This window comes from Bos taurus, chromosome 23 (genome assembly GCF_002263795.3).
Source record: "Bos taurus isolate L1 Dominette 01449 registration number 42190680 breed Hereford chromosome 23, ARS-UCD2.0, whole genome shotgun sequence".
In the NCBI taxonomy this organism is placed as follows: domain Eukaryota; kingdom Metazoa; phylum Chordata; class Mammalia; order Artiodactyla; family Bovidae; genus Bos; species Bos taurus.
The window spans coordinates 9,123,429-9,137,937 of record NC_037350.1 but is presented as its reverse complement, the minus strand read 5'-3'; the positions used below and the strand labels follow the sequence as shown (position 1 = coordinate 9,137,937).

Below are 14,509 nucleotides of genomic sequence, written 5' to 3'. Positions count from 1 at the left end.
CTCTCATTATCCCCATGGGCAAACGAGGAACTGAGATTTGGAAAGGTTAAGTAACTGCCCAAGCCATGTGCTAGAAAGACAGGCAGTAAGCATGCTTTGCGAAGTCTGGGGCCCTGCTCTCTGCGACGTGAGAATCTGGGTTAAATCCCAGTTCAGTTGCTTTTGCATACATTTATAGACACCAACGTGCCAGGCCCTGTGCCAGGAGCCAGGAAGCCAGCAGGGAGCTCCACCCTGTTTTCAGCCCAGCCTGAGCAGGCCAGCTCTGGACTAGGCACAGTTAATCTCCAGCCATCCCCTCTGGCTTCACCTGGCTCATTAAAACCAGACACGTTACGAGTTTACTTAGCATCTGCAGAGAGCGTCTTTCATCTTCAAAGGTTTCCCGAAGCACCAACCAATTAATCCTTACAACACCCTCATCTCATGGACAAATATTTATCCTCACTTCATACCCAGGAAAATGAAGGCCCGGAGAGGAGTACAGACTGGGCGGGAGGAGGAAGAATGAGTGGCAGAGCTAAGCAGAGAATTCCGGAGCCCCAGACCCTGCTGGCTGCCCGGTCCTTCTGAAGGCTGCAGGGAAATTCTTCCCGTAATGCCTTTTTTTTTTTTTTTAAATGGAAGCAGAACCTTTTGCAAGTTCAGAAGAATTAGATTTCTTTAATAGTAACCTGCAGGAAATACATTAAAAACACATTCTATCAGTTACAAATCTTAATGTCACCAGCCAAGGATGAGGGAATTAATGCTGGGCCCAAAAATACATATAGTCAGCAACTCCAGGGCAAGGGCAGAGACGATTTATAGAGTGCGAGGTCTGGACGTCTGGAGCAGGCAGGCTGAACTCAGTGGTGAAATTGAAACAGGGCTGTTCTCAGATGGGGTGGAGTTGGGGGAGGCTGCTGAGGGCGGCTTTGATTCAATCATTGTTCACCGTTTCTTCTCGATGTAAAAAAAAATTTTTTTTAATGCTATAAAGGCCAGGTTCTGATCTGTCATGAGAAAACTGCTTTCATTAACATAGGCTCCTGTTAAGGGCACTTTAAAAGAATCGGCTGACCCCTGCAAGGTGCCCCCAACCAGAAAAATCCCAGCTCTGATCCTCTCGCCTGTCTACCTGGGTCAGACAAAGGGGGAATCCAAGCAGTGGTTTGGCTGGAGAATCTATGCAACAAAGATAAAACCTATGTGTAATTAATGTGGTTTTACTCTGTTAGCAGAGAGTATTTTTCTTTACCTTTATATTGTAAAATAAAATACCATTATAGAAACCACAGCAAGAAAAGGTGTCGCTCAGTAAACCGGGGTAAAGGAAACAGCCCTGGTCTTTTAGATTGTTTTCGTTTTTGGACTCAGCACTCCATTTCGCCAAACTTGAATCTTAACATGACCTTGGAGAAAGTTTGAATCTCAGGGGTATAATGTGCTAAAGTGACCTAAAGAGCTATGTAGAGCTCTCAGCTGTTAGTTTAGGGCCGCCACATTCCCAGCCATGTGCCTGCTGCTCACAGAAAGGGTATTAAAGGACTCCTAGTGAACATCAGGAGCTGAAAGCCACAGCAGAAGTGGACATGGGCCCCTGGCACATCCCCACCGCCTGCCTCTCTTGTTGAAAACCACACAGCATCCCCTGTGGGGCTGGGCTAGTTCGTGGGCAGGTGTCTGTGTCCTCTTCTCCTGGAGGAAAAGGTGAGAAGGAATTGCATCATGTCCCCTCCCTTTACAGGTGAGGAAACTGAGGCCATAGTTCTGATCTGAGGTCGATGGTAGCAGGGCCGGGTGGTAAGATCCCAGGGCACTTCTGCCCCGCGTGGCTGTGCCTCGTTTTCCATGATACGCCACGGTGATGGTGTTGTTCAGTCCCCCAGTCATGTCCAGCTCTTTGCGACCCCATGGACTGCAGCATGCCAGGCCTCCCTGGTGAGTCAATAGCCTGGTTAGCACGCCATAGTGAATCAATTGCCAGGAACTGGTAACCAGCACTTTCTAACCAGCCCGAGTTCCCAGTCGGATGACTGACCATCCTGGTTTGCCCAGGGTTGGGGGCAAGAGTCCCAGTGCTGAACCTGGGACAGTCCCAGGCACACCGGGCCAGCTGGACACCCAGGCTGTGTCCATGTCACCGACGCCCAATCACCTTGACTAGCCAGTGGGCACTCAGCCGTGGGGGCAAATCAAAACTTAGAGAGGAGGATGGGGTTTCTTACACTGAATGAGTTGACTTGGGGTACAATTATCCAAATCACTGAGATTTTTTTAAAGTTACTGAAGGAAATGTGGAGGTTTGTCCTGAATTATAGTAGCTAACACTTTGAGCATGCTTTATAACTTTAATGCACTTTCACATTCCAAATCTTAATTATTTGGGCCCTTCAGGCAAGGCTGTCTGATTAAAATCATTTTTATGAAGTAGGAGACTAAGCTGGCCCAGCAACCTAGGCCAGCACACCTAGCTGTGAGTGATGGAACTCAAAAAGCCCCCGTTCTCTGACCCTTGGCCGATGTTCCTCACCGCCCCCTCTCTGGTCTGGAACCCTGGCTGGAGGCCAGATCTTGAGTTCTCTCTTTATTTAATTGTTGGGAAGCAGGAAGCCAGAAACTAGAGGTTTCTAAATTCAATTCCAAGGACCTTGGATTAACACCAAAATAATTCCCTTACTGGAGACTTGCTATTAGAAAAGAACCTTAATGGGGGCCAAAGAACGGTCTTGGTTTGATCAAGCAAGGCTATTTGTTTACCTTTACCTCCACTGAAAGCCGAGTGCCTTCTGAGACAGTATTAAGGCTCTCCCTTCCCAAATGCCAGTCACACGCCCCCAGCCCAGGACACTGCTTCCCACTCACGCTGGAGCGGTGGACTCTGGGCTTCTGAAATTAGAGCTGAAAGTGAAATGCTTTGCTGAGCTTTGCCTTTCAATGCTTTTCTTCTCTCTTGGGTTTTAACTGCTTTTTCTGACTTCAGGGAATCCCTTGGAAGTTAATAAAACTTACTACATCAAAGGGCTCTACAACCATTACCCTATTAAAACCTCACAGCCCTCCTGCAGCAGGTAAGCATTATTAACCCCATTTTACAGATGGGGAAACTGAGGTTAATTGGTTTGCCTCAGGCTACTGAGGAAATGAGGGTCTCAGCTGGCTTTAGAACTGGGTGGTTTGTTTGGATTACTCAGGGGGCGTTGCTTCTGCCAAAATCTGTTTTTCAAAGCACCTTGATTCTTAAAGATTTCTTTCTCTTTCATGAAACTGATTCCTCACTGGCTGGACTGATGATGAGGAATTTCTCCAAAGCTGGCTTGTCAGAAAGCAGCAGCCCCTGCCTTCCACCAGGAGAGGTGCCATAAAAATAGATGAAAGCTAAGAGTTCAGTGCAGCAATTTAGGAAACAATTTGGGCCTTTCAGAAATTAATGTTATTTAAAGATGCAGATTCATCCACCCCAGGGGCCTCCTGGGAGTGCTTGCTGAACCATCTGTTCAATCAGCTCATTTTCTTTCCCCCTAATCCTCCTGGCTCTCCTGTGTGTATGTACAGCGAAGGTTCCTGGGGAACTCGCAGCATGAATAAAAAGCAAAGACCTTTCTCTTTCACCAGCCACCTCTCCTCTTTTCCAAACAGCATTAAATTCCTAATCCTGTTTATTCTTAGTGGGGGTATAAAATTCATGTTCCAACAGACAATGAGGAGATCTGTGGAGGCCTCCACCCCAGGGCTCATGTCCTCTCAGCTTGGGTCCAGCCAAGATGGTTGAGGTGTCTTTACCCCATTCTCTGAGAAGAACTACAAAACCTGTTAATATTTGGGGATACATTTGCCCAGGCCTGCTGAAGGAAGAAGCCGAAAAAAAAAAAAAAAAAAATCTTGGGGAGGGAGTAGTGGTGGTGGTGGTGACTGGCTAAAGCTATCCATGAACCACAGGGAAGATTTCAAAGGCTCAGGTAAGTGTTTTCAAAAGGAGGTTTCAGCACCATCCCAACTGTGTAAGTCCCCGCTTCTTGCCATTCAAGTCCAATTATAATCCACAAAGGCAGGATGCTGTGTTTACATAAATAATTACCAGATTTCGGATAGCCAGACGTGTTGCAGCACACAGAAGACAAGCCCATAAATTACATTTGGGGAATTAAGGGTCAGATTGATCTTATCTCTCTAAATCCGGCCAAATTCCGGCAAGATACAGGCACATCCGGTTGACTGAACCTTGGGAGGCAGAGGCCCCAGAAATCAGTGATCCTGAGGATGTCACTCCCCCCAACCTCGTCCCCCAAACCTCCCTTTTCTGCTTCTCCCTGCTCAACTTTGCTGACTGGCTCTGAGAGCTAGCGGGTGGCAGAAAGAACTGTCCCGACTTGCTCTTTTGCCCAACCTGCAAGGGAGGAAGGCAGGAGAGGGGTGTAGGCATCTCACTTCTCTCCTCTCTGTTTCCTCCTGGACCACACAGGATCTCATTCCTGAAACAACAGCAGTGATGTAGGAGTAGCGATGGGAAACATTAAAGCGATGACAGTAATGCAACAGGGCTCCTGCTGGAGATTTCCCTCCCGCACAGGCAGACCTCTGTGTTTTCATTCATTCAGCACCTACTGCACCCCCAGGCCCATGCACTGTGCAGTGGTGAGGGGCTCTGGCTCGGAGTCACAATGCTAGATTTGAATCCTGGCTTTGCCAGCCACCCTGGGCAAGTGACCTAACCCTTCTAGCCTCAGCTTCTTTATCTAGAAAATGACGTAATGATAGCACCACACCCTAAGAATCAGGTGAGGATTAACTAAGTCATTCATAAAGACATCTTAGAACAAGGTCTGGCACATAGTCTGTTGGTTATTGCTAGTATTATTATTATTATGACTCTGCTAAGCACATGTGGGCCTCTTTTCTGAAAGTGGTTACAAGCTGGTTGAGACAGAATTCCCACATAAACACAAAGGGTATGACAAGGCAGTATGGTTGATTAGGTACCAAGTGGATGGAAAAGACAATTAAGTTCTAGGGAGCAGGCTGAAGGATGAGATCGCTGTGACAGGAGAAGGCTTCATGGAAGAAGGAAGCCTAAAACTGGGCAAGATTTGGCCGAGCCACAGAAGTGCATGACAGATGTGGGGAGAGCTCAAAGCACAGTGGGGTGATGGAGCCCCAAGAATCCACAAGAATTAAACTATTAGTCAGAGTGTTATGCAAGTTTGATGCTTCTAGGAGTTTAAGCCAAACCTATTCAATTAAGATTTCCAAATCCAAATTTGGAATCCAGATCCAAAGCCTCTCCTGTAGAGAAAGATATATTGATTTGTGTTAACTTCATCGGACAAAACAATGTTATGAAGTTGGGCAACAGAGTGTGTTGTGAAGAGACCAGAAGAGGCATGGATAAATAGAGCCTAAATTTTTTAAATGAGGGGATAGACATATTGATAGAGTTGTTATTGAAGTAAAATAATATTGTTTGGTGAAGTAGAAAGTATTCTACACAAAACAATGTTCTATTCACTCAATCATTCTTTCAATATTGAGTGTTTACTATGTGCCACACATTCAGGGAAACTCTGGTAGTGAAAATAAATATGATTTCTGAGATCCATATGTATTGATCTCATATTTGTCATTTTCTATAAGTTATAGAATACTTTCAAATAAATAAGTAAAAGCAGGTACACAGAAAACAAGCATCTAAAAAACATTTCTATATAGTGTGTTTCTAAAAAATTTCTGATCTGCCTCCATGCAGTTACTTAAATGAATTTGGTCTTCATTTGAGTAAGAATTATAATAATTTATTATTGAACATTTAAAAAATTAACCCAATCATTGACAGTTGAATTTCTGAAAAACTTTTGCTTGGATGTCACTACTTACAAAGATGAATTAATTTAAGAAGAATTTAGTGAATGAACCAACCATGTGCCTAACATCGTTCTACCTGCAACAAAGGATAAGAAAGGATTTGAAGGGAAAGAAGGATTTTCACTTCGAGCTAAGGAGCAATAGGAACTGGGTATACTTTCTTCCATGAAACAACCAAAATGACAGACAGACAGACAAAATATATGAAACAGTGGTTTTCAAACCATTTCAGGCAATGAAAGACAGTTACTGAGAGCAAGGAAAACACACAAACTCTTCCATTTCCCTAACTTTCTGCCACACAAGGGTTTCCAGGCTGTAACACAGGAAGAGAAAACCCAGGCAGAGCTCAGCCAATTCTCTGAGTGGAGAATTCTCTGCCTGAGGACAGAGTTAGAAATTTGGGGAGACCAAGGTGGCCAGAATTTGCAGGAGAGAGTCCCAAAGGGGAGAGAGGCTACACACCGGATCTGGAGCTCTGCAGAAGGTCTCCCTCAAGTATGCAGCATAACTGACCCACGAGTGTGAGGAAACTAACCAAGGCCAGGGAAATAAACATCTGGAAAGATTAGAGGAGATAATAGGTGTTCACTCAGAGCTGGGAACAATGTCTATCACCACCAACCAGACTGGAAAACTTTGTAAGTCTTGGGGCTTTGGGTAGAATACTCAAAAGGGTATTGTCTCAGTAATGGGGGATAATTAACCCTATATTAAACATGGTTCTGTTCCTACCTAACAATTCTTAACAGCAAGACCAAAAGGATTGAACTGTGTCCAAGTAATCTAGCTCCCATACAAATCTCAAGAATATTTGTAGAAATACCAAAATATCCAGCACCCAGTGAGGTAAAATTCACAATGTCTGGCATGCAAACAAAGATTATCAGACATGTAAAATGTGACCCATAATGAGAAGGAAAATAAATCTATCAAAATTGACCCAGAACTAAAAGATACTGTAACTAGCAGCCAAGGATGTTAAACCAGCTATTATGACTGTATTTCATTTGTTCAAAATATGTATGTTATAAAAAAGATTTAAACCAAACTCTTAGAGGTGAAAACCAAGTGAGTGAGATAAAAACCACCCTGGCTAAGATTAATAGCAAATTAGACATTGCAGAAGAAAATTTTAGGAACAGGAAGACATAACAATAGAAACTATTCAAAGTTAAGCATAAAGAAAAAAAGTTTATAAACTGCAAAGAGTGTCCATGAACTATTAGACAACATCAAGCAGCCTATTATACACAATTGGAGTCCTTGAAAAAGAGTTAGGAGGACAGAAAATTTACTTGAAAAAGTGATGGCCAAAATTTTTCTAAATTTGATGAAAACTGTAAACTTACAGATCCAAGAAGCTCAATGAGCCCCACGTACAAGAAACCTGAAAGAGAACTACACCAATGAGTGTACGACCCAAATGCTCAAAACCTGTGTTAAAGAGGACATCTTTGAAGCAGCTGGAGGGAAAAAAAAACCACACATTATATAGAGAAAAACAAATATAAGGATAGCTGCAGATTTCTCACTGGATACACTGCAAGTGAGAAGACAGTGGAGCAAAATATTTTAAGTCCTGAAAGAAAACAAAACTGTCAATCTAAATCCTATACCCAGGGAAAATATCTTCAGAAATGAAGATACTATACAGATCTTTTCAGACATATAAAAACTGAAAGAATTTATCCCCAGCAGAAAAGAACTCAGAAATGTTAAAGGAAGTCCTTCAGGCTGAAGGAAATGATACCAGGTGGAAATACAGATCTACCCAAAGGAATGAAGAGCACTGGAAAAGGTAACCACAGGGGTGAATACATGTTTTTTTGGGGGGGGGGTGGGAGGGTGGGGAGGTCACACAGCACTTGAAGCCCTTGGAGAAGCCCAGCCTTTAAAAACAGTTTTTTTATTCAGTCACTATTTTTGGCTGCACTGGGTCTTTGTCGCTACCCACGGGGTTTCTCTAATTGTGGCGAGTGGGGGCCGCTCTCTAGATGCTGCGTGCAGGCTTCTCACTGCAGTGGCTCCTTTTGTTGACGAACACGGGCTCCAGGATGTGCGGGTTTCGGTAGTTGTGGCACATGGCCTCAGTACTTGTGCTGCATGGGCTTAGTTGCCTCGGAGTATGGAGAATCTTCCTGGAAAAAGAGTTGAACCCATGTCCCCAGTATTGACAAGTGGACTCTTTACCACTGCACCACTAGGGAAGTCCTAAATACATGTTTGTTTGTTTTTTAACCAAGTATATATCTTTCAAAGATAACTGCTTAAACAACAGCAACAACAATTATGTATTGTGTGGTTTATTTCACATGTATAAGTAAAAAGTGAGACAGTAAAAGCCCGAAGGCCAAGAAGGGAGAAATGGACATATTCAATAGTAGGTTTCTTGTACTACATGTGAAGTGGTATAATATCAATTAAAGGTAGACTGTGTTAAGATATATATACCATAAACCTCAAAGCAACCACTAAAATAAAACAATATGCACAGCTACTAAGCCAACAAAGGAAATAAAATGGAATCATAAAGAATACTTAATCCATGGGATTTCCCTGGTGGTCCAGTGGTTATGACTTCGCTTTCCAATATAAGGGGTGCAGGTTTGATCCCTGATCAGGGAGCTGAGATCCCACATGTCTCAGAACCAACAGAAGCAATTTATTGTAACAAATTCAATAAAAACTTTAAAAATTTTTTTCAAAAAAACAAAAAGAGAAAAAAGGAACAAAAAAGAAATGGAACAACTGTAAAACACATAGCAAAATGGTGGGCGCACACTTAACAATATCAACAATCCCATTAAAAGTGAATGGTCTGTGCTGCATAATTTCATTTACATGAGGTAACTAGAATAGCCAAACTCCTCGAAACAGAAAGTAGAATGATTGTTACCAGGGACTGGGGAGGGAGACAAGGAGTTACTGTTTATAGGAATAGGGTTTCAGTTTTGCAAGATGAAAAAAATCCCAAAGACTGTTTGTACAACAATGTGAATATGCTTAGCACTACTAAACTGTATACTTAAAATGGTTAAGATGGTGATTTTTATGTTGTGTATATTTTATCACAATTAAAACCAAACCAAACAAAAATATTCACATATTTCTTTGAGGTTAAAAATGAAAAAAAGTAAACGGTCTAAATGCTCTAGTTAGAAGGCAGAGATTGTTAGGCTGGATAAAAGAGCAAGACCAAATTATATGGTGCTCATAAGAAATACACCAGTTATTTTTTCAGTTATACATATATACATTTTTTATTTTTTATATTCTTTTCTATTATGGTTTATCATAGGATATTGAATATAGTTCTCTGTGCTGTACAGTAGCACCTTGTTATCCACTCTCTATATAAAAGCTTACATCTGCTAACCCCAGACTCCCACTCCATCCTTCCCTCAACACCCTACCACCAGTCTGTTCTCTGTATCCATGACTCTGTTTCTGTTTCATAGAGAGGTTTGTTTGCATCATATTTTAGATTCCACATACAAGTGACAGCATATGGTATTTGTCTTTCTCTTTCTGACTTACTTCACTTAGTATTATCATCTCTAGTTGCATTCATGTTGCTGCAAATGGCACTGTTTCATTCTTTTTATGGCTGAATAGTATTCCATTGCATATGTGTACTACATCTTCTTTATCCACTCATCTGTCAGTGGACATTTAGGTTGCTTTCATGTCTTGGCTATTATGAATAAATGCTGCTATGAACATAGAGGTACATGTATCTTTTTGAATAATAGTTTTGTCTGGATATACACCCAGGAGTGGGATTGCTCGATTGGATGGTAATTCAATTTTTAGTTTTTTGAGGAACCTCCATACTGTTTCCCACAGTGGCTGTACCAACTTACATTCTCACCAACAGTGTAGAAGTGTTCCCTATCCTCCACATCATAAGAAATGCACTTTAAATATAAAAACACAGATATGTCAAAATAAAAAAAGTTCAAAAAGATATATCATGTTGCTGCTGCTGCTGCTACTGCTGCTGCTGCTGCTGCTAAGTCGCTTCAGTCGTATCCGACTCTGTGCGACCCCAGAGACGGCAGCCCACCAGGCTCCCCTGTCCCTGGGATTCTCCAGGCAAGAACACTGGAGTGGGTTGCCATTTCCTTCTCCAATGCATGAAAGTGAAAAGTGAAAGTGAAGTCGCTCAGTAGTGTCCAACTCCTAGCGACCCCATGGACTGCAGCCTACCAGGCTCCTCCGTCCATGGGATTTTCCTGGCAAGAGTAATGGAGTGGGGTGCCATTGCCTTCTCCTATATCATGTTAACACTAGTCAAAAGAAAGATGAATGTGGGGATGTGATGTGCATAATCAATAATACTGCACTGTAGGATCCTCTATGACCCACCTCCCAGAATATTGGAAATAAAAGCAAAAATAAACAAATGGGATCTAATTAAAATTAAAAGCTTCTGCACAACAAAAGAAACTATAAGCAAGGTGAAAATACAGCCTTCAGAATGGGAGGAAATAATAGCAAATGAAGCAACTGACAAACAACTAATCTCAAAAATATACAAGCAACTCCTGCAGCTCAATTCCAGAAAAATAAACGAACCAATCAAAAAATGGGCCAAAGAACTAAAGAGACATTTCTCCAAAGAAGACATACAAATGGCTAACAAACACGTGAAAAGATGCTCAACATCACTCATTATCAGAGAAATGCAAATCAAAACCACAATGAGGTACCATTTCACGCCAGTCAGAATGGCTGCGATCCAAAAGTCTACAAGCAATAAATGCTGGAGAGGATGTGGAGAAAGGGAACCCTCTTACACTGTTGATGGGAATACAAACTAGTACAGCCACTATGGAGAACAGTGTGGAGATTCCTTAAAAAACTAGAAATAGAACTGCCATACAACCCAGCAATCCCACTGCTGGGCATACACACTGAGGAAACCAGAATTGAAAGAGACACGTGTACCCCAGTGTTCATCGCAGCACTGTTTATAATAGCCAAGACATGGAAGCAACCTAGATGTCCATCAGCAGATGAATGGATAAGAAAGCTGTGGTACATATATACAATGGAATATTACTCAGCCATTAAAAATAATACATTTGAATCAGTTCTAATGAGGTGGATGAAACTGGAGCCCATTATACAGAGTGAAGTAAGCCAGAAAGAAAAACGCCAATACAGTATACTAATGCATATATATGGAATTTAGAAAGATGGTAACAATAACCCTGTGTACGAGACAGCAAAAGAGACACTGATGTATAGAACAGTCTTTTGGACTCTGTGGGAGAGGGACGGGGGGCATGATTTGGGAGAATGGCATTGAAACATGTATAATATCATATAAGAAACGAATCGCCAGTCCAGGTTTGATGCAGGATACAGGAAACTTGGGGCTGGTGCACTGGGATGACCCAGAGGGATGGTATGGGGAGGGAGGTGGGAGGGGGGTTCAGGATTGGGAACATGTGTACACCCATGGTGGATTCATGTTGATGTATGGCAAAACCAATACAATATTGTAAAGTAATTAGCCTCTAATTAAAATAAATAAATTTAATTAAAAAATAATAATACTGCATTGTATATTTGAAAGTTGATAAGAGAGTAGATCTTAAAAGTTATCATCACAAGAAAGAAAATTTATAACTATGTGTGGTAATGGATGTTAACTAGACTTATTGTGGTGATAATTCTGCCATAAATGCATGTGCATGCTAAGTCACTTCAGTCATGTCCAACTATTTGTGATGCTATAGACCATAGCCCACCAGGTTCCTCTGTCCATGGGATTTTCCAGGCAAGAATACTGAAGTGGATTGCCGTGCCCTCCTCCAGGGAATCTTCCCGACCCAGGGGTTGAACTGGCATCTCTTACGTCTCCTACACTGGCAGGTACATTCTTTGCTACTACTGCCATATATTAAATTAAAATGTTGTATGCCTGAAACTAATATAATGTTATATGTCAATTACATCTTTAAAATGTCTATGTTTTGGAAAGATGTATATATTATTAGATTAAAAATAGTTATGAAACAAACAAAGAAACATGTAGTAGCTGTATTAATGTCAAAGTAAATTTCAGGGCAAAGAACGTTGTCAGGAATAAATAAAATCATTTTATAATCATAAAGTGGCCAATTCATCAAGATGACTTAATTCTAAAAGGCTATTCACCTAGGGACTTCCCTGGTGGTCCAGTGGCTAAGACTCCACACTCCCAGTGCAGGGGGACCACGTTCGATTCTTGGTCGGGGAACTAGATCTGCATGCCACAACTAAGACCTGGAGCAGCCAAATACATAAATAAATGGAAGAATAAATAAATGAAGTCAAGTTTATGTACCTAAGAACAGAGCTTCAAAATATATGACTCAAAAAACAATAGGACTGCAAGGAGAAATAGACAAGTCACAATTACAAAAGGAGACTTCAATGTTCTCTCATTAATTGATATACAAGTAAGTAGAAAATAATCAAGGGTACAGAAGACTAACACCATCAATCAACTTGATCTAATTGACATTTATAGAATATTTCATCCAACAACAGCAGAATGTTTACATTCTTTCCAAATGTACACAGAACATTTACCAAAATAGGCCATATTCTGGACTATGTAAGTCTCAATATATCTGAAAAGATTCAAGTCATAATAAAATATGTCCTCTCATCACAATGCAATTAGAAGTAAATAACAGAAAGACTCTTGGAAAATCTCCAGATATTTGGAAACTAGATAACACACTACTAAATCACCATGGGTCAAATAAAAAATACAAAAGAGAAACTAGAATGTATTTTGAATGGAATGAAAGAAACTCAACATATCAAAATTTGTTGGCTGCTACTAATTCAGTACTTGAAAGGTCTCAAATCAAAAGTCTCAGCTTCCACCTTGAGGACCTAGAAAAAGAAGAGCAATTGAAACTCATAATAAGCAGAAGAAAGGAAGTAATGAAGATCAGAGCAGAAATAAATGAAACAACACAGCAAAATAATGAAGAAAATCAATGAAGGCAAAAGGAAGACCAATAATCTTGATAGACCTTTAACAATGTCGATCTGGAAAAAAGAGAGGGGATACAAATTATTGCTATCAGTAATGACAGTGGTGATCTCACTACAGATTTTTACTACAGGTAAAAAAAGACAATAAGAGAATATTACGAACAATTTTGCCAATGGCAACAATATAAACTAGACAACTTATATGTAACAGAAAGAAATCGTCAGACGAACTATCAAAACTCAGTAAGAATAAGTAACCTGAAAAACCCAGTATCTATTAAAGAAATTGGGTTTGTAGCTTAAAACCTCCCCCCAAAGAAATCTCCAAGCCTAACTAGCTTCACTGGACAATTCTGCAAATATTTAAAGGAGAAAATAAATACCAATTATATACAAACTCATAAAACTGAAGAGGAGAAAAATTTTACAACTCATTCTGAGGCCAGTATTATCCTGATACTAAAACCAGACAAAAATTTATAAGAAAATAAAACTATAGACTAATATTCCTTATGAATGTAGATGCAAAACTTCCAAACAAAATTTTAGTAAATAAAATCAACATGTAGAGAAAACGCATCATGACCAAGTGAGATTTACTCCAGGAAGACAAGATTGACTTAATATTAGAAAATCAATATAATTCATGTTATTAATAAAGAAAGAAAGAAAAGCCATAGGATCATCTTAATGGATGCAGTGAACAATTTTGACAAAAATACATCTATTCCTCGTTAAAAACTCTAAGCAAACTAGTAGTAGAAAGGAGATTCCTCAACCAGATAAAGAACATCTGTGAAAAACCTACAGCTAACATCATACTTAATGGTGAAACTGAATGCTTTCCCTCTCAGTTCAGTTGCTCAGTAGTGTCCGACTCTTTGCAACCCCATGGACCCCATGGACGGCCAGGCTTCCTTGTCCATCTCCCAGAGCTTGCTCAAACTCATGTCCATGGAGTCGGTGATGCCATCTAACCATCTCATCCTCTGTCGTCCCCTTCTCCTCCTGCTTTCAATCTTTCCCAGCATCAGAGTCTTTTCCAAAGAGTCAGTTCTTCCCATCAGGTGGCCAAAGTATTGGAACTTCAGCTTCAGCATCAGTCCTTCCAATGAATATGCAGGACCAATTTCCTTTAGGATTGACTGGTTTGATCTTGCAGTCCAAGGGACTCTCGAGAGTCTTCTCCAACACCACAGTTCAAAAGCATCAATTCTTCAGCGCTCAGCTTTCTTTATAGTCCAACTCTCACATCCATACATAACTACTGGAAAAACCATACCTCTGACAAGACAGACCTTTGTTGGCAAAGGATTGTCTCTGCTTTTGAATATGTTGTCTAAGTTGGTCCTAGCTTTTCTTCCAAGGAGCAAGTGTCTTTTAATTTCATGGCTGCAGTCACCATCTGCAGTGATTTGGGAGTCCAAGAAAATAAAGTCTATCACTGTTTTACATCTCTTTGCCATGAAGAGATGGGACTGGATGCCATGATCTTCATTTTCTGAATGTTGAGTTTTAAGCCAACTTTTTCACTCTCCTCTTTTACTTGCATCAAGAGGCTCTTTAGTTCTTCTTTGCTTTCTGCCATAAGGATGGTGTCATCTGCATATCTGAGGTTATTGATATTTCTCCCAGAAATCTTGATTCCAGCTTACGCTTCATC

General features: G+C 40.9%; 1 protein-coding gene across 1 annotated transcript in view; it reads left to right on the top strand.

The window, feature by feature from the left end:
- TCP11 (t-complex 11) overlaps window positions 1-14,509 on the top strand; it is a 172,838-nt gene that overhangs the window by 101,738 nt on the left and 56,591 nt on the right. The window contains exons 3-4 of the mRNA XM_059880349.1: window positions 7,543-7,642; window positions 11,633-11,727. The gene's annotated coding sequence lies outside the window, so the exon portion shown is untranslated. The remainder of the gene's footprint in view (window positions 1-7,542; window positions 7,643-11,632; window positions 11,728-14,509) is intronic.